Raw genomic sequence first — 22,035 nt, 5'->3', positions numbered from 1 at the left:
ATTCAATAATCTGATCTACTGTAGTAAAAGAATGGGATTAGACAAAAGGTTTCTATAATCCCCTACCTGATGAGACATTTAAATGTAACATTTAAAGTTGTAAAACATTCTTGTATGACCTTTCATATTTACATCTTTCAATTCAGGTTAATAAGGAAGCCTCTATATGGCTACTCTGTCTGCTCAAACAGCAACCAAATCTTCTAGAAATTACACACTAAATAACAGAATAGTTATGGCTGGAATGCCTTTAATCCCTTTGTTACATATTGCTACTTTTGGCATCAATTAATTTTGAAAATAATGAAGAATTTAGTAAAATAACTTAGTCAGTAATGAGGTGGTGTTTAGAATATAAATTAACAAGAAATTTTGATTGAATACTTTAAGTTCAATCACTTTATGCATGCATTAATATCAAACAATGTGAATCCACTGCATTGGTGGATAAAAATTCTTTATTTATGGATTAAAGCCACCATTGGTTTCATGTTAAGAAACTCCCTAACAATTGTCAAACTTGCCACATGGAACAAAAATGTTTATCTCCCTTTGGATTATATATATATATATATATATATATATATATATATATATATATATATATATATCTTAATCTTTCTCATAGTAGCACATAAAATATCTGCTGATATAAGCTCTTCTGAACATATCACCCATTTATTTTCTTGATAAAAACACAATTCATAGGAGCAATTGTCTTTGTCTAGCTCCAAAAGACCAGGTGATGTCTATCACTGAGGAGGTGCAACCAGGCTGAAACACTGATGTTTTATAGTCCATTGATGTCACTTAGAATGAGTATGTTTATACACATCAATAAGTATAAGTCATTCCCTGAGACAAAACTCAACAGTAAAAGGCCGTGTTCATATTTGAGCAAGGAGGAGCAAGTTAAAAATGGATCTACACATCATTGATGTGATTCTTACCATTTTGCATACCTATAATAGAAAAAATCTTTTTTTCTCTTCTAAAGCAACTCTATAACATAAAAGTGATGCTGGCTGTCAACCCTTTAACAATAATCTGGTTCTACATTTCACTTATTCTTCAGCATTTTAATATCATTTCCTCAACTATTTCCTAAACTATAAGCAATAATACTTGACAAATAAGCCTGACATCAACCTCCTCAATCAACTAAAATTGAATATATTTGGTCAGTTATTCAAGTACTGTATTTCAGAATAAGGTTATACTGACCTTATAGAATTTACTACTAGATACATAGTCAGTAGATTGATTTCTTTAGTCTGCCAAAAATTTCAAACGTGAAAATCATTAGCCATTTACACCTAAATACACCTTATGTTACCAAAATAACCACAAATAAGACATTTCAAAAATATTTCTTTTCTTTTTATTTCATCACCATTTATAATTTTTAAAGGAAACTTTTCCATTTATATTAACATATGTCAAATTAGAGTTGCACAACAAAAAATTAGTTTGTGTGTGTATGTGTGTAAGTGAAGTTATAAGAGATTTGGCTTTCTGAATTTACTTTTGGTGAAATTATATGAAAAAAAAAGTAATATTATTTAAATGTAGATATTAATTTCCAAAGTTAACTTGAAAAAAGAAAAATCTTCTAAATCTTTCTTCAAGGACATAATTTTAAAGTAAAGCAAGCAAAAGATTTAATCAAACTTACAAAAGTAATAAGAAAGAATAAAAAAGAATCTTTAGATAAAATACAAAAAAATTTTAAATGATATTTATATATTCTTTGTAGGGGAATGGGAAAGTAAATCAAGTAATGCTAAACATTTTCTGTAGAAAATATCTTGAAAAACATGATAGCTATCACTAGTTTTCTGAGAAACAGTGCACCAGAGCATAAGGGAAGCAAGCAATCTTTCAACTATTCAAATATCGATTTAATAATATAAGAGAACGTAGACAGGGAATCTATATAGACATCAGAATAACCAGACATGGAGATCTGGATAAGAGTTTGGTCAATAATATGAGTCAAGATAAATCTTTCCAGCTACATACACACACATTAACAAGCAATACTTACATATACAACTGTCTCATATATCAAATACTAAAATAACTACATTCAAAATATATAGAGAATGTATTTATAAAAAAAAAATTGAGCTAACAACTGGAAAAAATATGTTTAGTATCCAGAAAAAAAGTGAAAGAACAATGATACAGTAAATATTAATGAGTGAGGTATGGCTCCATCAGAAATATAGTCCACTAAGTTTAGTTACTAGAGCATAAGCAGTGCTTAGAGTTCATGAAGCTGAGCAACATCCAACAGTTTGTAAAAGCATTCATCATCATTTCCCACTACCTCTGCCTGCGGCAGAATGTGCTCTAATGTTAGAGACTTGCTTCCAAAGTATGAAACTATGTTAATGGAAGTACCTCATGCTAGTTTCATCAGCCATACTCTTCTCTGCTGGTTTATGGCATGTTGGAAGAGAGTATTCATTTTGGAGTTCCTATACATGGATTGCTTTCACCACAGCTAAGGAGCTCAATCTACTCTTACAAAACCTATTTCACCCATAGATGGAACCTAGCCAGAGACTACCATTTCAGGTCAGAATGGATCTGGGAGTCTCAGAAAGACGGTTTGTCACATCCCTGTGTGACATCAGGGGGAAATTAATTGATCTTCCGGGCCCATATATTAATGGAAGTGGCCATAGCAAGATCTGCATCGGCGAGAGAGTCAAAATTCTTCAGGACTATAAGAAACCTGGCACATTAAACAGCTGTGGATGGTTTGACTGGAAGGCGACACCAGACTGCAGTCTGATTTGGCATGGTTTTCTATGGCTGGATTCCCTTCCTAACGCCAACCATTCCAAGAGTGTAATGTGTATATATATATATATATATATATATATATATATATGTGTGTGTGTGTGTGTGTGCATGTATATCATATATATGTATATATATACATATATATATATATGTATATCATATATATATATGTATATCATATATATATATATATATATATATATATATATATATATATATATATATATATATATATATATATATATATATATATATATATATATATAATTCAAAAAAGGATAAAAATCTTTTACAAGAATTTTATCAGGAAGCCAGTGTGTAAAAAAATTCATAAGGGAAATATAAACCAATAAATATATATATATATATATATATATATATATATATATATATATATATATATATATATGTATGTATGTATGTATGTATGTATGTATGTATGTCGCTGACCAAAACATTCAATTTTTTTTCTCCGTGTTTTTCTCCTTGTTTTCTCCGTATTTTTTCTTTTGAAGAGCGTAGCTCGAAACGTTAAAGACTTTCTCTATTCCCGAGCATTAAACTAATACATCCTTTTGTTGTTTACACCACCTGTCCTCGTCTGTTGTTGTTTTTTTTGTACATTCTCCCATATATATATATATATATATATAATTATCCGTATTTGAGAACTTTTTAAGTGAGCTTCTTCTAGCATTTTGACAGACCAGTCACTGGTCAATCTTATATACACAAGTACTATATATATATATATATATATATATATATATATATATATATATGCATGAGATATATATACATATGTCTCATATATATGAGATATATCTTGATAGAATGTGATGTGAACACACCCACTAATGCACATTACTTTAAGGTTAAAAAATAACGATGTAATCATTTGATCTACCACTGTTCAGAATCCTATGTTTATTGTCTACATAGATATCTATGCAGAGTGAAAATAATCACTAAAGAAACATACACTTGAATTGACTCAAAATGATAGATTACATAGCCTTGGACACAAATTAGACTTTCTTATAATCTAATCACCAGATATTTCTATACTGCCACAGAACAAGTTAATGAATGAAAAGACAAGAAACTCTGAAAACAAGAAATATTTTAATCTAAACTGCAAGATGAGATTTTTTCAGTTTTTTAGTTTTATTTTTAGAAAACAAAATGTTAATCATGCAACAATAAGATAATTTAATAGCAGCTGTATATATATATATGTATGTATGTATTCGCCAAAAGGAATTTGCTTTTCTCTAGAAATGCTTAGCTTTCAAACATGGATGCAGACATGGATATATGATTAAGAAGTTTGCTTCACAATATCTTGGTTCTGGGTTCAATCCTAGTGAGTGGACACATTTGAAAATATCTTTTACCACAACCTTTGGTAGATTAATGCAAAAATTCATCATATATATATATATATATATATATATATATATATACACACACAGATATACATATATATATTTATAAATGTATATATACATACACATATACTAAGGTATATATATATATATATATATGTGTGTGTGTGTGTGTGTGTGTGTGTGTGTGTGCGTGTGTGTGTGTGTGTGTGTGTGTGAAGTGTTTTGGAAATTCCTTGATACAGTTATAATATTTGGAGAGGAGATTTGTTTTCTCAAACAGTTAAGATTGTGAAAAGTACCTTTTTAGAAAGTCGAAAGGCACTAACTTTTGGAAAGAGATTTCACAAAATGTGTGCGGTTTTTGCTTTTATAGATGTGCAAGTGCTTTCAGTTCTTAATGTTTTCAAGCACATGTTAAAAGCAAAAGCTACAAACATTTTGTGAAATCTCTTCCCAAAGGTTAGTGCCTTTCGAGTTTCTAAAAAGGTTCTTTTTTCAATCTTTACTCTTTGAGAAAAAAATCTTCTCTCCAAATATATATATATACAGGGAGAATTCACAAAAAACAAAAGACGAAGACAGGTGGTGTAGACAACAAAAAATGTATTAGTATAGTGCTTGGGAAGTGAAAAGTGTTTAACATTTCGAGCCTATGCTCTTCCACAGAAAGGGACAAAGAAAGAAACAAGGAGAGAAAAAAAAGGATGTGTAATGGCTAGCAGGAGTGTCCCATCAAAGATGACATATGAGCATTCAGTTTGTTGAAAAAACTGCACAAATGATTTGTTTATAGAGATCAAATGTTCGTACCACACATTAGCTTACTCTCTCCATCAAATCGATGTTGTCTGAACAAGTGCACTGTATACCACTGTATACCATGCATCAGAACAATGTGAGACAAAGTGTTTTGCTCAAGAACACAACACATCACCTGGTTTAGGAGTTGAAACCACAATCTCACGATTGTGAATGCATATATTAACACACACACACATATATACATATTATTGTTGATATCATAAGAGTTTGGGAATGTCAATTAATTATCAAAACATCCCTTCTTTTTGAAACGAGGAAACTTCAAAGGCGGGAAAACAATACATAAAACCATGTAAATATTGGGTTAAAAATCCCATTAGATAGAAAAGTCAAAGGCTGCCAGTATCACATTTATAGAGGATCTGAGTTCATGTCCTATGGGCAGCCTTAAACTTTTTCTACCCAATAGGATTTATATCCCAATATTTACATGTTAATATTTATGACTTTATCTGCTTCAAATTTTCCATGTTCCCAAAACAAATTTTATATATATATATATATATATATATATAATAATAATAATACAAAGAATATATATACATGTATACACACATATATGTACATACTTACATCTACATGTGTATATATATGCATATCAGGGTACTGGACGTTAGAACAATGGACTACAGACAACGGAACGAACACATAGGAAAACGGAAAGCCACTTGGAATATTCCTTCATCAGCTGTCTCTATTCTAACTAGACGTTTCGAAGATAAGACAGAACGTACTCTAGAATAGTCTCTTCCTGAGTAGTGGATCAACCCACTACACAGAGGATTCCAAGGTGGCAAACACAAACCAAGACAGGAAAAATTGGACAGTGAAAACAACATTCAAAAGCCGTACGGCCAAACGCGAATCTGAGGTAGAACGCTAGTAGTTCGTCTTGCCTTCACAGCGGCTGGAGTGAAAAGAAAGCTGACCACAGGTCACACGAGAGCAGAGAGGATGGTGGAGGGAGGAATTGGAACAAGGAGGAAGGGACAGAAGGGTATAGCAGTGAAGTAGAGGCCAGGACAGAGGGATAGATAGAAAGATAGAGGAAGACAGATAGATAAATAGATAGAGAGGATGGTGGAGGGAGGAAGTGGAACAAGGAGGAAGGGACAGAAGGGTATAGCAGTGAAGTAGAGGCCAGGACAGAGGGATAGATAGAAAGATAGAGGAAGACAGATAGATAAATAGATAGAAAGATAGATAGATAGATAGATAGATAGATAGATAGATAGATAGATAGATAGACAGATAGATAGATAGAAAGATAGAGTCACGTCAAAATAATAAAGTAGACTTACTTGCAAAAAAGGACGTGTGCGTTCAATAATGTAATAATACAAAGAATATATATACATGTATACACACATATATGTACATACTTACATCTACATGTGTATATATATGCATATCAGGGTACAGGACGTTAGAATATAAACAGCCAGGCGCAGTGTGATACCATAAAGGAAAAATTCAATCATGCACACACATGTGTGTGTGTGTGTGTGTGTGTGCGTGTGTGATAAGGCTTCAACAAGTAGTATAGTTCTTGCACAGCGAACAGAGTAAAGATAATAATATAACGAAAACCACAAATCTTGTGAAATACAACTACTTAGGGTTTCATGGCTAAAATATTAATTTATTTTGCCATTTTTCAAGCTGAGAACAAGACCGCCTTATAAGATGATGATGTTTGAATAAGGAATGCTCAAAAGGAAGAAAACAGAAAGAACTTTGCCTTCCTTATGAGCATTCCTTGTTCAAACATCATCAGCTTAAAAAAGCAACTGACAAATGGTCTTGTTCTCAGCTTGGAAAATGGCAAAATAAATTAATGTTTTGTCCAGGACACCCTGGGTAGCTATATTTCACAAGACTTATGATTTTCACTATAACATGGATGAGTAAAGTAAGTTCAGGGGAGTCTGAAAGTTGAGTAACAGATGGATAGAGATATAGAGATGAGGATAAAGGAATGAGAAAAAAAAAATCTTTGCAAAGGAAAGAAGCTTTCCTTATTTAAAGCATCTTTCATGCCCTCAGAAACTTTAAATAAGAATATCTTATATGTAAAACAAATATTAATCAATAACAATTATTTGAAAAGATTCATATACCAGGCCATAGAACAATACAAGAACAAATTCACCCATACTGATGCAAAAAATGTAGCACCTACTACAAATATACAAATATTATATATTTGTAATTTGTTTCATTTTCTATATAGCCTGCCCTTCTCAGTCTGCTACACCATAAAAGAGCTTCTAACTCCAAGACATCAATATCAGTCAAATAGTCACTCCTAAACATATAGTCTCTCCTAAATTTGTTGAAGTCATTTTGCTGAAAATACTCCAATTGTTTAGTATATTTGAATACAATATAATGTCTGTGTTTCATTTTCTCTGAACACAAACAAGACAGAATGCATGATTTTCAAAACAGATATTATTTTAACAGCATGTTTTTTTTTGTTTTCGTTTTTTTTATACAGCTTCCTTCACTCTTCCTTCTTTTCGTTTATTATATTTGACATTTTAAAATGCATTCCAGAATCCTGCAGTACGTTATACCAATATTTATAAATTTCTTCAAATGTTAGAAGCTGCTTTGCACTCTAGGAGTGTTTATCATCATCATAATCATTTAATGTCTATTTTCCATGCAGGCATGGGTTGGGTGGTTTAACAGGAGCTGGTGAGCCAGATAACTACAATATCTGCTTTAACACGGTTTCCAATCTGGATACCTTCCCTAATGCTAACCACTTTACAAAGTGTACTGGGTGCTTTTCACATGGCATCAACACTAGTGAGGTCACCTCTCATAAATAATCACGAATTGATGGAGGAGTAGTAGTGAGAGATAGATGGTTTTATGCTAGGTGATGTGAGTTTAAAGAATGATAGAGGGACAGGAAAAGGTGTCTTGATGTCATGAGATATATGGTTACCCTAGCTGGAAAAAAAGAAAAGCAAATATGATTGTGAAGAAGTGTCAGAGTGCACCCTCAAGTCACAGGAAGGTGAATGTAAGAGAAGTGTCACGGATGTGTAAGTAAGTTCATGGGAGTCTGAAAGTTGACTAACAGATGGACAGAAATGAGGATAAAGAGAAATGCAGTGAGGGGTGAATATAGTGGAAGCATATAGATATGGAAATATAATATGCTTTTTCCTTCTTTTCACTCATAGCAAAAGATTTCTTAAGAGAAAAGAAAAACAAAAAACCTAAAAATGGTTTTCTCCTCTTAAGAACATTTATCCTCTCTCTCTCTCTCTCTCATCTTATAGTAGTAACTCTCTCTCTCTCATCTTATAGTAGTCACTCTCTCTCTCTTACTCCATAAGCAACTATAGGCAGCAGCAGTTTCCAATCAAATAACCACATGTATAATTTTGTTATTTCTAATATGCTAATTTGGATGTCTAAAATATGTGAATATTGTAAAAGCATAAGGATATCATTCTCCAACAGATGAATATGAACAAAAGAAAGGTTTTGAAAGACAAATATTTTAATTGATATTTTTCATACCCACCCACTGAAAACTTATGTTCAACAATTCATACCAATTGGCTTACACTTCAGTATGGCATTAAACAAAGCACTGAGCTCTTCTGTTCTTGGTCTACTTAATTGAAATTATGAACCAACAGCAACATATCTCTCTAGGTACAGCACTAATCACATTCATTGATTGACACAAAGATTGTTACTTTTCGGTATTGAGATTTCACAAAGGTGATGCAACTTAAGACTATGTCATAGATAACGAAATGGATTTCATATAAGCAAGAAAACCAGGTTATGAAGCATCAAAATACATTTTTGTATGACTATTTTTCTACAAATAGCCTTTCTAATTAGATAACCACAACCTATAGATGTAAATTTTCATATCAAATCATTACTCAGGTTTAATGAATGGCATTTACTCACAGAGTTCAGAAATAACAATACTAATTGCCATGCAACCTTGACAAGCCTTCTTGGTATATTGCAAATACCGACTTCCTGTTACTTTGAAATATGATAAACCCTGACAGCACTTAAAAGTTATACTGATCCAATATTGCAGTCATGAGATTCAGCAGCTGATATTTTTACTATGTAAACCTTTTGGGTGTTAAAGATATGTATATGCACAGGTGTCGCTTGGTGGTAAGAAATTTACTTCCTAACTACATGGTTTCGCTTTCAGTCCCACAGCATGGTACCTCAGGCAAGTGTCTTCTACTATAAACCAAGGCCTTGTGAGTAGATTTGGCAGATATGCAAGCAGTGTCATTCTTTACCAAACTTTCATGAAAACATGTCTGATTATGAGGAAATATGACCTTGCTTTGAAACAGGAAGGGCTGATGAAAATCTGCTTCAACAACTTCCATCCAACCCATGCAAACATGGAAAAGTAGATGTTAAAATAATGATATACACTTGTATGAATGGGAAAAGTTGTGTATATTTTTATAATTAAACATACCACAGAACTTTTATTGTAAACCATCAACACAGAACTATCAGATAAAAGACATAACTGGTGTTTGTGTGTGTGCATGCATGTATGCACTTGTACATGTATACCTTAATATTGGAATGAATGATCACAGCAGATATCACATTTCATCAAAATGATAGTTTAATACCTTGCATTCAATTCACACTGCTTAGAATACTAAATACTATGTTGATGCTTTAGTAACTATGCAATGGACAGAAATGAGCTACATTCATATTTATACATGAAACCTTACAATACTATTGATAACTTGGTTATATTTTAGTTTTTGTTTCATTCTTTTTGTGCTTGTTTACCTTCTTAATTTGACAACTCTTAGATACTTAATGTTCATTAAATGTTACACATCTTCAATTCCTTGTTAAACACTGTATATTCTCAATCCTCCATTAAATATTGAACATTCCCAATTCACATTAAATATTACATACCTTCAATTTATCATTACATGTTACATACCATTAATTTCCCAATAAAAATTAAACACCTTCAATTCACATTAAATATGACATACATTCAAGTTCTCATGACACATTACTTACTCTCAATTCCCCATTAAACAGCACATACTCTCAATTCCCCATTAAATAGCACATACCTTCAATTCTCCATTAAACAGCACATATCCTCAATTCCCCATTAAACAGCACATACCTTCAATTCTCTGTTAAACACACTCAAGTCTTCATTAAATAATGCCAGCATGGATGGCGGACATTAAACTATCATAATGATACCTTCAATTTCCTTGTTAAATATTGCATACCCTCAGTTCCTCATAAAATATTTCATATCTTCAATCCCTCAATCCTTTATGCTCAGGTTCAAAACATTCATGTAATTTTTTTTTTTTTTTCAGCTCAGGAGGAAGAAGCAATACCCTCAGACTTCCCAGGCCTAAGAAACTAGTGAAATTGATGTCATTAACTGATGTAAGTCAAAGTCAATGACAGCAGTAAAATCATGATCAGGGACGGAATTTCAGAGGGGGGTACATTCTGAGGAGAAAAGGATTGAGCATAGTTCTAATGTGAAGCCAGGAAGAATCAACACTATGTGGATAATGAACGAGGAATAGATGAATGAGTCAAGTGTGCTTGAATAGAGGTGGAAGCTGATCAGCTAACTCTGAAAAGCTGAGCCCATTATAGTATCAGTATAAATACCTTGCATTCAATTCACACTGCTTAGAATACTAAATACTGTGTTGATACTTTAGTAGCTATGTAATGGACAGAAGTGAGCTACATTCATATTTATACATGAAACCTTACTATAGGAGTGGCTGTGTGGTAAGTAGCTTGCTTACCAACCACATGGTTCCGGGTTCAGTCCCACTGCATGGCACCTTGGGCAAGTGTCTTCTACTATAGCCTCGGGCCGACCAAAGCCTTGTGAGTGGATTTGGTAGACAGAAACTGAAAGAAGCCCGTCATATATATGTATATATATATATATATGTGTGTGTGTGTGTGTGTGTGTTTGTGTGTCTGTGTTTGTCCCCCCAACATCGCTTGACAACTGATGCTGGTGTGTTTACGTCCCCGAAACTTAGCAGTTCGGCAAAAGAGACTGATAGAATAAGAACTAGGCTTACAAAGAATAAGTCCTGGGGTCGATTTGCTCGACTAAAGGCGGTGCTCCAGCATGGCTGCAGTCAAATGACTGAAACAAGTAAAAGTGTAAAGAGTATACTATTGATAACTTGATCATATTTTAGTTTTGGGGAGTTTAATGGGGAATTGAAGGTATGTAATGTTCAATGGGGAATTGAGGGTATGCAATATTTAATGGGGAATTAAAGGTATGTAATATTTAATGTGAATTGAGGATGTTTCATTTTTAGTGGAGAATTATTGGTATGCACTATGTAATAGGGAATTAAAGATATGGAATATTTAATGTGAATTGAAGGTATTTAGTTTTTAATGGGGAATTGAGAGTACGTAATGTGTAATGGGAAATTGAAGATATGTAGTATTTAATGTGAATTGGGGATGTATAAAGCTTAATGGCAAATTGAGAATATACACTGTTTAACAAGGAATTGAAGATGTGTAACATTTAATGAACATTAAGTATTTGATTGGTATCAAATTAGCAGGTAAAAAAGCACAAAAAGAATGAAACAAATAATAAAATACAACCAAGCCATCATGTGTAAATATGAATGTAGTTCATGTCTGTCCATTACATAGCTACAAAAGCATCAGCATAGTATTTAGTATTCTAAGCAGTGTGAATTGAATGCAAGGTATTAAACTATCATTTTAAATGAAATGTGATACCTGCTGTGATCATTCATTCCAATATTAATGTATATGCGTGCATACATGCATACACCCACAGAAACACACACCAATTATGTCTCCTGTCTAATAGTTCTATGTTGATGACTTACAGTAAAAGTTCTGTGGTGTATTTAATTATAGAAATATATATATATACATCTTTTCTCGTTCATACAAATATATATCATTGCTTTAATATCCACTTTTCCATGCTTGCATGGGTTGGATGGAATTTGTTGAAGCAAATTTTCATCAGCTGGATGCCCTTCCTGTCACCAACCTTCGCTAAGATGTTTGTGTGTACAGCAGTAGCACAGTCCCAGATGTGGCGAGAATACTCCATTGCAGGTCTCATCAGAGTTTTGTAGACATATAATAATTATTTGGAGGCACTTTTCTAAGTACTTTTTGGATCTGAAAAGACGGGCCAATCTTGGGGATGCTGTTTTATTTGTTATGGATTTGTATATATCAACCTCACACAAACATATATAGTATATACATACATGTTTGCATATATATGGATACATTTATACATACATATACACACATATATATGCACACACCCACATACACACATGTATACATACATGCATATACAAATACACATACACACACACACACACACACAAATATATACGCCCACACATAAGCACATATACTCACACATACATATACACACACATATATGTATATATACATACATGCATACACACACACATGCACACATATAAATGCATACATTCACACACACATACCAAATTACAGTTGAAAAATACAAAGTTATCTCCTCTAAAAAACACAATAATAAAAAATATATTAAAAACACACTATAAAATACAAATTTCACACATTCAACACACGTAGATAAACAAAACTGAAATGTGAGATGGTTCTATGCATCTTTCAGGTTTTGAAAATCATAATCTCACTTTTGTTTGGTTTCAATTGGAAAGTATCTGTTGTGAGTAAATACAGGTGTAGAGAAAAGTTTACATAATCCAGCTCACTTCCCCTTTTTTCTTTCGATATAACCACATTGTGTATTCCAAAATTTTATTATTCATTGACATTTTAATAACTTTTAATATTGCTGACTTTGGGTGGATATGAAAGGAACAGCATTAAACCACTTATGAAAGCACAATGAGTAAGATTGGTAAGGTGTGAAAGTAAACAGCTATAAACAAACATGAAGATTCAGCGAGTATGATACATATATAGGCGCAGGTGTGGATGTGCTTCTCAACTACATGGTTCCAGGTTCAGTCCCACTGCATGACACCTTGGGTAAGTGACTTCCAAAGCCTTATGAATGGATTTGGTAGATGGAAACTGAAAGAAGACTATCATATATATTTGCGAAGACCTGTTGGGGCAAGCGAAAGCGAAATCGTGATGGCACCACCGTTTGAGCGTGATCGTTACCAGCGTCGCCTTCCTGGCACTTGTGCCGGTGGCATGTGAAAAGTCATTCGAGCGAGATCGTTGCCAGTGCCGCTGGACTGGCTCCTGTGCAGGTGGCACGTAAAATACAACATTTTGAGCGTGGCCGTTGCCAGTACCGCCTGACTGGCCTTCGTGCCAGTGGCACATAAAAGCACCCACTACACTCTCGGGGTGGTTGGCATTAGGAAGGGCATCTAGCTGTAGAAACTCAGCCAAATCAGATGGGAGCATGGTGTAGCCATCTGGTTCACCAGTCCTCAGTCAAATCGTCCAACCCATGCTAGCATGGAAAGCGGACATTAAACGATGATGATGATGATGATATATATATATCCTTTAATGTCATCATCTTTTAATGTCTGTTTTCCATGCTGGCATGGGTTGAACAGTTTGACCAGAGCTGGCAAGCTGGGAGGCTGCACCAGGTCCCAGTCTTATTTGGCTTGCTTTCTACAGCTGGAGGCTTTTCCTAAAAGCAACCCCTTTGCAGTGAGTGCTGGGTGTTTTTAATATGCCACCAACACGAGCGCTTTTACATGGCACTAGCACAGGATTCTTGCAGGCCAATCTTCTTCACCAGAGGATGCAACCTTAACACTTCTTCTGTGGAGGACAGGTATATGAAGTAATCTGTATTTGTTATACTGAACAGCATTATATAAAATGGTAAATGGAAAAAGGAACAAAATTGTGTGCATGCACGTGCACCTTTGTGTCTGTGTTTGCCCCTCCCCCCACCAGCTAAGTACTGGTGCAGTTCTCTTTCCCTCCATCTGTTACGTACTGAGTGTGCCACTATATCAAAAGATACACAAGTGCAAGTATGGCTTTGTGGATAAGAAGTCAACATTGCAACTGCATGGTTTTGGGTTTGCTTCTGTTACATGGTCCCATAAGCATCAGACTAACTGATGGCTTCTGGGTGAAAAAAGTGGATGAGAACTGTACAGGAGATCTGTGTGTGTGTGAGAGAGAGAGAGAGAGAGAGAGAGAGAGAGAGTGAGTGTGCGTGTGCACGTGTATGTGTGTCCTGAGTATGATATGAAACTTCATTCAGTGGTGAGGCTTCAGTTCAAGGGTTCTGGGTTTGTTGAGGGTATAGGGTCACCTCTTAATCACCATTACTACCAGGTCTGTTCTATCAAAGTACCTGTCAAAGTTCCATCTATAGATTAAATTGATTTCCCGAGGGTAGAAGAATCTCCTGTTATTTTCAACAAAGTCATGAAGAAGACAGCTCTTCCAGGAGAAAGCTACTCTGACATAAAACTTGCAGTCACAACGGTATCGGTCATCTTGCAATGCTTGTCACTGGAACCTACTATGGTGACAGTGAGAGTGGCAAAAGCGCTGTACAAGCTTCCATCACTTAAATCCAATAGCATACAGATGTCTCACTATCATTTCATCATTTCATTTCTTGACCTGTTTTGTATTTTATCAAGTCCTATGGCAATGGATGTGTGGCATGAAGAGTCATATCCACGCACATTCAGGGATGAAAGTAAATCAGAACAATCAGGCTGAATGTGAGACGGATACCATCTGATAAGATGAGGCCATCATAATCATGTATGAGTGGATGGATGGATGGATGATTGGATAGATAGATAGATAGATGGACGGACAAATGGACAGACAGATAAATAGACAAACAGGCAGAAAGGCAGATCGATAGATAAACAGACTGACAGATGGATGGACAGACAGACAGACAAACAAACAGACAGATAAAGACAGGTAGGTAGGTAGGTAGGTAGGTATATGTGTGCATGCATATATGTCCCTAGTCTTTCATGTAAAATAATGCCAATGCTTAGGTGTGGATTTTTGCTAAAAAAAAACCAGAATATACCTTACTAGGAAACAAGAAAGAATTAATAGAAGAATGGGGGTCCAGCTGTAGAATACTGCCTCAACACGTTTATCCAGTTCATGCTGGTAGGGAAAAAGCAAATGAAAATCAATGATGATGAGGATGACAACAATGGCGATGTATGTGTACATGCATGCAAAGAAACACCCACACACAAAGAATTAAGTCGACCCTCTCTGTAGAGTCTTCCTTAGACAATATGACTTCTATGGAATGTTCCTAACAGTAAAATGAATATAAAGGAAGACAGATATATTCAAGAACAACGTATGCACTTAAAAATAGAAATTAAAACAATCCATCTCACCCTACCCCATCTCTTCCTCTACATCACATACACAAATACATATATACATATATATGTATGTATGTATGTATTTGTATACATATATATACATATATGTATGTATAAAGTATCAGTCTCCCAAAGAAACTTTATCATCATATATCAAATAAAGATATATTTGAATCGAAACTTATTGATCTACCATAAATAGAAACAAGCAAATCTAATTTCCCTAATTAAGGCACTAGTGATGATGGTTTTGGTGGTGGTGAGTGATGGTGGTGACAATGATGGTGGTGGCCACGGTAAACATATCCTCATAAAGGAATCCATCATTCTAAGATTATTTTAATTTCTGCACAATACCATTGTCGTCATCATCAGCATCAGCATCTCCTGCCTTTTTTTTATAACCTCTGTCTATATGTCCCTGTTGTTAATCAACATGCTACACTGAAGAGACAATCAGTTCCCTAATTCTTTTACTCTTTTACTTGTTTCAGTCATTTGACTGTGGCCATGCTGGAGCACCGCCTTTAGTCAAGCAAATCGACCCCAGGACTTATTCTTTGTAAGCCTATTACTTATTCTGTCGGTCTCTTTTTGCCGAACCGCTAAGTTACGCGGACGTAAACACACCAGCATCTGTTGTCAAGCGATGGTGGGGGGACAAACACAGACACACACACACACACACACATATATATATATATATATATATATATATATATATACAACAGGCTTCTTTCAGTTTCCGTCTACCAAATCCACTCACTAGTCTTTGGTCGGCCCGAGGCTATAGTAGAAGACACTTGCCGAAGGTGCCATGCAGTGGGACTGAACCCGGAACCATGTGGTTGGTAAGCAAGCTACTTACCACACAGCCACTCCTGCGCCTTGTCTGCAAGTTTAAAGCTTTAGTTAAAGCTCCTAATGTGACTCAGTTCACTCCAAGTGTATAAGTCATACTTTTTTAGCCTGTAGATAATGAATATCAATAATAATCAACTTTATCCTTATTTATTCACATTGCTTTCAATTAACCAAGTATTATCTAATGGCTTCAAGATTTTTATGATGTGATTGTTAATTTTTAGAATGACATTGTAGGATAGGTGAGAGTAGCTGGATCTGACCAGTTTGAACATAAAATAGGTAGAATATATGAGCCTGATATGGCTGGTTTAAATGTTAAAAGATGCCATTCGTTAAGAAATTGTTGCCATTCCACATGAAATGACCTGCTGAGTTATGGACAACTTTCATGAACATCTTCAACAGTGTGAGGACAATAACAGCAAACATTTGACTGATGTAATTTTTAAAACGAAGTGAAACAAAATGGCATTATATGTACGTTTGGAAAATAAAGACTTTTTTCATTCTTTTCTTTATTTCACTTTTATTAAACCTAAAAATGTGTCAGATCATTTGCCCCACCTTGTACATGATTAATTCAAAACATTGGGAATTAATAAACATTACATTTGCCAGAATGATCTGCATTCTAAAGAGTTAACACCTTTTTGACCTTTGGCCCTTTTCACATCACCCTGCCTGAGATGACATTTGGGTTTTTTTTTATACAAACTTCCTGTTTTAAAATGAACTCAATTAAAAACCTTCCATCAAAATTTCATGTTAATTTTGTGTTCCAAGCACTATCTTAATAATGATCAAGTTATTTTACTAAATTTTTCATTATTTTCCAGAATTAATTCTGAACCAAATTTGATGACTGGTACCCGTGCCATTGGAGTGCTAACATCACCATCCAAGCGGATCACTCCTGTGCCGGTGGCATGTAAAAAGCATCATTTGAGCGTGGTCGTTTCCAGCTTTGCCTTACTGGCATTTGTGCCGGTTGCATGTGAACAAAACATTGGACTGACTCTTGTGCAGGTGCCACGTAAAAAACATCATTTGAGCGTGGCCGTTGCCAGTACCGCCGGACTGTCTCTCGTGCTGGTGGCACATAAAAAGCATCCACTACACTCTCGGAGTGGTTGGCATTAGGAAGGGCATCCAGCTGTAGAACTCTGCCAGATCAGATTGGAGTCTGGTATATCCATCTGGTTCGCCTGTCCCCAGTCAAATCGTCCAACCCATGCTAGCATGGAAAGCAAACGTTAAACAATGATGATGAACTGAAAAAAATGCAATGTGCTTCAACAGAAATATGATAACAAAAGGGTTAAAATGATCTAAATTTAAACCTTCCATCAAAAATTTCATGTTAATTTGTGTTCCAAACACCAGCTTAATAATAACAAAGTGATTTCACTGAATTCTTCTTTATTAATTGAAACAAAGGTTATGTGTTTCATCAGAAACATGGTAAGAAGAAAAGGGTTAAATGAATTAGAATAAGTGTCACTTCCAGAAACATTTTGCAGTTTCTGCCATTTCATTCCACCTTCCACCACATTACACCAAACACACACACACACACACACACACACAGTTTAAGGGATTAATGGATTTATTATTGGAAGCAAAAACATCAACAGACAAAGATGAACTGACAAAGTTCAAATTTTTGGTCTCTTGATAGTATCAGAAATTAATCAACAAGGAGAGAAAGATTCCTGGTTTCATTCTTGAATACGAACAGAAACATATAATCTTGTTTGTCTTTGTGATTAATGTTGACTTAAAGTTCTTATTCCTTAAGGGCATTAAGAAATAGTTGGTCTATGTTGAAATAGTATTGTGTGTTGAGTCCATGAATATCTGGAATTGAATCATGCTCTTTCTGAATTAAAGACTATAAAAGTCAATATGCATAATACCTGTCTTCAATAAGTATTTGTTCATACCATTTTCTTAAGTACTTATAGGTGCAGGAATGACTGTGTGGTAAGAAGTTTGCTTCCCAACCACATAGTTCTGGTTTTAGCCACACTGTGTAGCACCTTGGGCAAGTGTCTTCTGCTCTACCTTCAGGTTGACTAAAACACTGTGAGTGGATCTGGCAGAAGGAAACAGAAAGAAGCTCTTCGCATGTGCAAGTGTGTGTGTGCATATCTTTATTTCTGTGTTTGTTCCCCAACACTGCTTGACAACCAGAGTTGGTGTATCTACATCTCCATAACTTAGGTCTTCAGCAAAAGTGCCCAACAGAATAAATGCCAGGTTAAAAAAAAAGGAATAAGAACTGGGGTCGATTCTAATGAAACAAATGAAAAGAATAAGATAAGAAGACACTGATCATATGTACATGTAGTACTAAAGCATATTATCATCAACATCGTCGTCGTCATCATCACCGTCATCAATCATCATCTTCATCATCATTGTTTTAATTCTTTTATTTGTTTCAGCCATGCAGCTGAAATCATGCTGGAGCACCACCGTGGATGAAAAAATATGGAACGCTTCTTGAATTTTCATGTCATCCTTGCTTAGAGGCTAATGCTAATCTTCTCTGTATTGTTCCAATTTTAGAATATGTATTGCCATACGTCCACTTTTCCATGCTTGCATGGATCAGATGGAATTGATTGAGGAAGATTTTCTACAGTCAGATGTCCTTTCTGTTACCAACCCTTACATGTTTCCAAGCACGGTAACATATTTCCATGGGTTTATATGTTTTTGCAGAAGACTGGAAATGAACAGCACCACACATGATAGTGACACTTGTTTACAACTACAGCTCAATGTTAAGACAAGGACACACAAACACTCACACACACACACACTCACACACACACACACACACACATCTTTTACTTTTTTGCCTATTACCTTTTATTTGTTTCAGTCATTGGCCTACAACCATGCTGGGACACCATCTTGAAGGGATTTATTTAGTCAAATGAACTGACCCCAATACTCATTTTATTTTAAGCCTGGTACTATTTTGTCAGTCTCTTTTTACCAAACTGCTAGGTTATGGGATCATAAGCAAACTAACACTGGTTATCAAGCAGTGACAAGAGATAAACACAAACACAAAGGCACACACACATATATGTGGTGTACTTCTTTCAGTATCTGTCTACCAAATCCACTTACAGAGCTTTGGTTGGCCCACGGGATGGTAGAAGACCTTGACCAAAGTGCTATGCAGTGAAACTGAACCCAGAACCATGTGGTTGAGAAGTTAACTTCTTCCCACACAGCCCAAGTGAGCACCATATGAATCATATGTATCAATAGTGTGTACCAGGATCTTTTCAATAACATTCCTAATCAAATTACTATTGGGACTATTCAACAAGCCAAAACTTTAAGATTCTAAGAATCCATACTGGTGCAAGAAAGGAGCCAAATACACATTGGTACTCTATCAAGCACTGCAATTGATCTGATCAACAGAACAGCTTGCCTGTAACATTAACATGCAGTGGCAGAGCACTCAATTGACACATGTACCCTTAACATAGTTCTCAGGGAGACTCAGCATGACACAGAATATGACAAGGCTGATCCTTTGAAATATAGGTACAACTCAGTTTTACCAGCTGAGTGGACTGTGAAATAAAGTGTCTTGTTCAAAGAGACAACACACTGCTGGGAATTGAACTCATGACCTTATGATCATGAGCCAAATACTCTAACCATTCAGCCATGCACTCTCACAAAGAAGCCAAATATATCAACAATAGGAGCACTGCCTCAGTTACGACAACAAGGATCCCAATTAACGACACTGCTTGCTTGTGAAATTAACATGCAAGTAGCTGAGCACTCCACAGATATGTGTACCCTTAACGTAGTTCCGAGGGAGATTCAGCGTGACGCAGAATGTGACAAGACTGGCCCTTTGAAATATAGGTACTACTCATTTTTGCCAGCTGAGTGGACTGGAGCAACATGAAATAAAGTATCTTGCTCAAGGACACAATGCGTCGCCAGGAATTGAACTCATGACCTTACGATCATGAGCCGAATGCTCTAACCACTAAGCCATGCACCTTCAACAATAAATTTTAATCTTAGTTACTGATTGACATTTTTTACTCTGGATAATATGCTGAGAAGAGAATTGCCATGTTTTATTGACAGTTTAGGACAGACCTAAACTAAAGACTTGCCAAAAGAGTAACCAATTAACTGGCACAGACTTTATTGATTGGAATTCCACTTTATTATTAGTGTAAGGCAGGGGCAGTGCATTGTATTCTTGAGCAAAATACTTCATTACATGTTGCAGAGAGAATCATTCCAGACAGTATACAGAAGTTTTTCATCCACCTGAGTTCAAATTCTACTGAGGTCAATTTTGCCTTTCATCCTTTTGAGGTCAATGACATAAGTATCAGTTAAGCACTGGGGTCAATGTAATTGACTAAACCTGCTCTTCAAAAAATTTCAAACCTTGTGCTTATTGTAGATAAAATTATTAGAGTACTAGCTTTGGCCTTCATGCTGGTGGCACGTAAAAGCACCCACTACACTCTCAGAGTGGTTGGCATTAGGAAGGGCATCCAGCAGTAGAAACTCTGCCAAATCAGACTGGAGCCTCGTGTAGCTATCTGGTTTGCCAGTCCTCAGTCAAATCATTCAACCCATGCTAGCATGGAAAGTGGACGTTAAACGACGATGACGGTGATGATGATGATGATGATAGCTTAAAAGCCACACTCTGTGCAAACTTTTAGGTTAGCTCCTGAAAGGGTTAATTGGGCCTGTGGCCCAAAACTAATGAAAGCAATAATAATAAAGTATTTATTGGTACCCTAACAATATGGTTTTACTTTAAACTCAGTTTAAATAAAAAAAACTTGTAACTTTACAAATTTATTTGAGTTCTTTCAAAATTTGAATTTTCAACTGTCAGCATATAACAAATCTTCATCCAGACCTGATCCCAATGCTGGATGTTTGAGAACCAAATGAAGGGCAGATGAAGAGCAAATATAGACTGTATTACAGGAATCCCAGATGGAGGGACAGACAGATAAATTTTCATGTTTATCATTATAGAAGGCAGATTATTCTACTTGCACCAATCATTAAATGTGGCTTAAAACAGTGAAAGGCATTAGCATAATTATCCAAGTGTGAAACATACAGTCTAAAAGCTATTAATGATAGAATTTCTATTTTCAGGAAGAAGTATATTGAGGAGGTGAATTCAAGAAAGAGAAGGAAATATACTGAGCTGGTGAATCTATGGTAATGGGTGGTAGATGAGGTGCAATCCCATTGAGATGGCATGCCAAAGGTTTGAGATCAGTTCCTCTGCAGATCCTACAACATGCTGAGTATCACAGAGACTAGTAAGGAAAAAGGTTGTTAATTTGACTAAGGAGGCAGATGAGATTGCTTCAAGGTGGCTGTGGATCAGACAGTGTGAGCCTTGGGAGGGGCAGCACTACTAGGGCCAGTGTTAAATGGGCACAAGCTAGAGTTTGATCACAGTACTTGAATGCAATCCTTGTCACAATACTTGAGCTCAATCCCTGTAACTGGCATTGTGTTATTTTCGTAGTCAGGAAATATTCAAAATGATTTTTCTGAATTCCATCATTTTAACTTGCTTCACAACCACATGGTTTCAAGTTCAGTCTCATTGCAAAGCACCTGGGGCAAATGTTTTTTCTACTATATATAGCCCAAGGCTAACT

The 22,035-nt window shown here is 35.3% G+C and overlaps 1 protein-coding gene and 1 non-coding gene across 2 annotated transcripts in view; both read right to left on the bottom strand.

Moving 5' to 3' along the window:
• The window catches only part of LOC106876925 (uncharacterized), a 241,432-nt gene that overhangs the window by 50,907 nt on the left and 168,490 nt on the right, over window positions 1–22,035 (bottom strand). The window lies entirely within an intron of this gene.
• LOC128247712 (U6 spliceosomal RNA) lies at window positions 18,821–18,927 on the bottom strand. Its single transcript, XR_016241746.1, has one exon. It is a non-coding gene; the product is annotated as a U6 spliceosomal RNA (small nuclear RNA).

This window comes from Octopus bimaculoides, chromosome 4 (genome assembly GCF_046866305.1).
Source record: "Octopus bimaculoides isolate indiv1 chromosome 4, ASM4686630v1, whole genome shotgun sequence".
NCBI lineage: Eukaryota > Metazoa > Mollusca > Cephalopoda > Octopoda > Octopodidae > Octopus > Octopus bimaculoides.
This window is presented reverse-complemented; position numbering and strand designations above follow the sequence as displayed.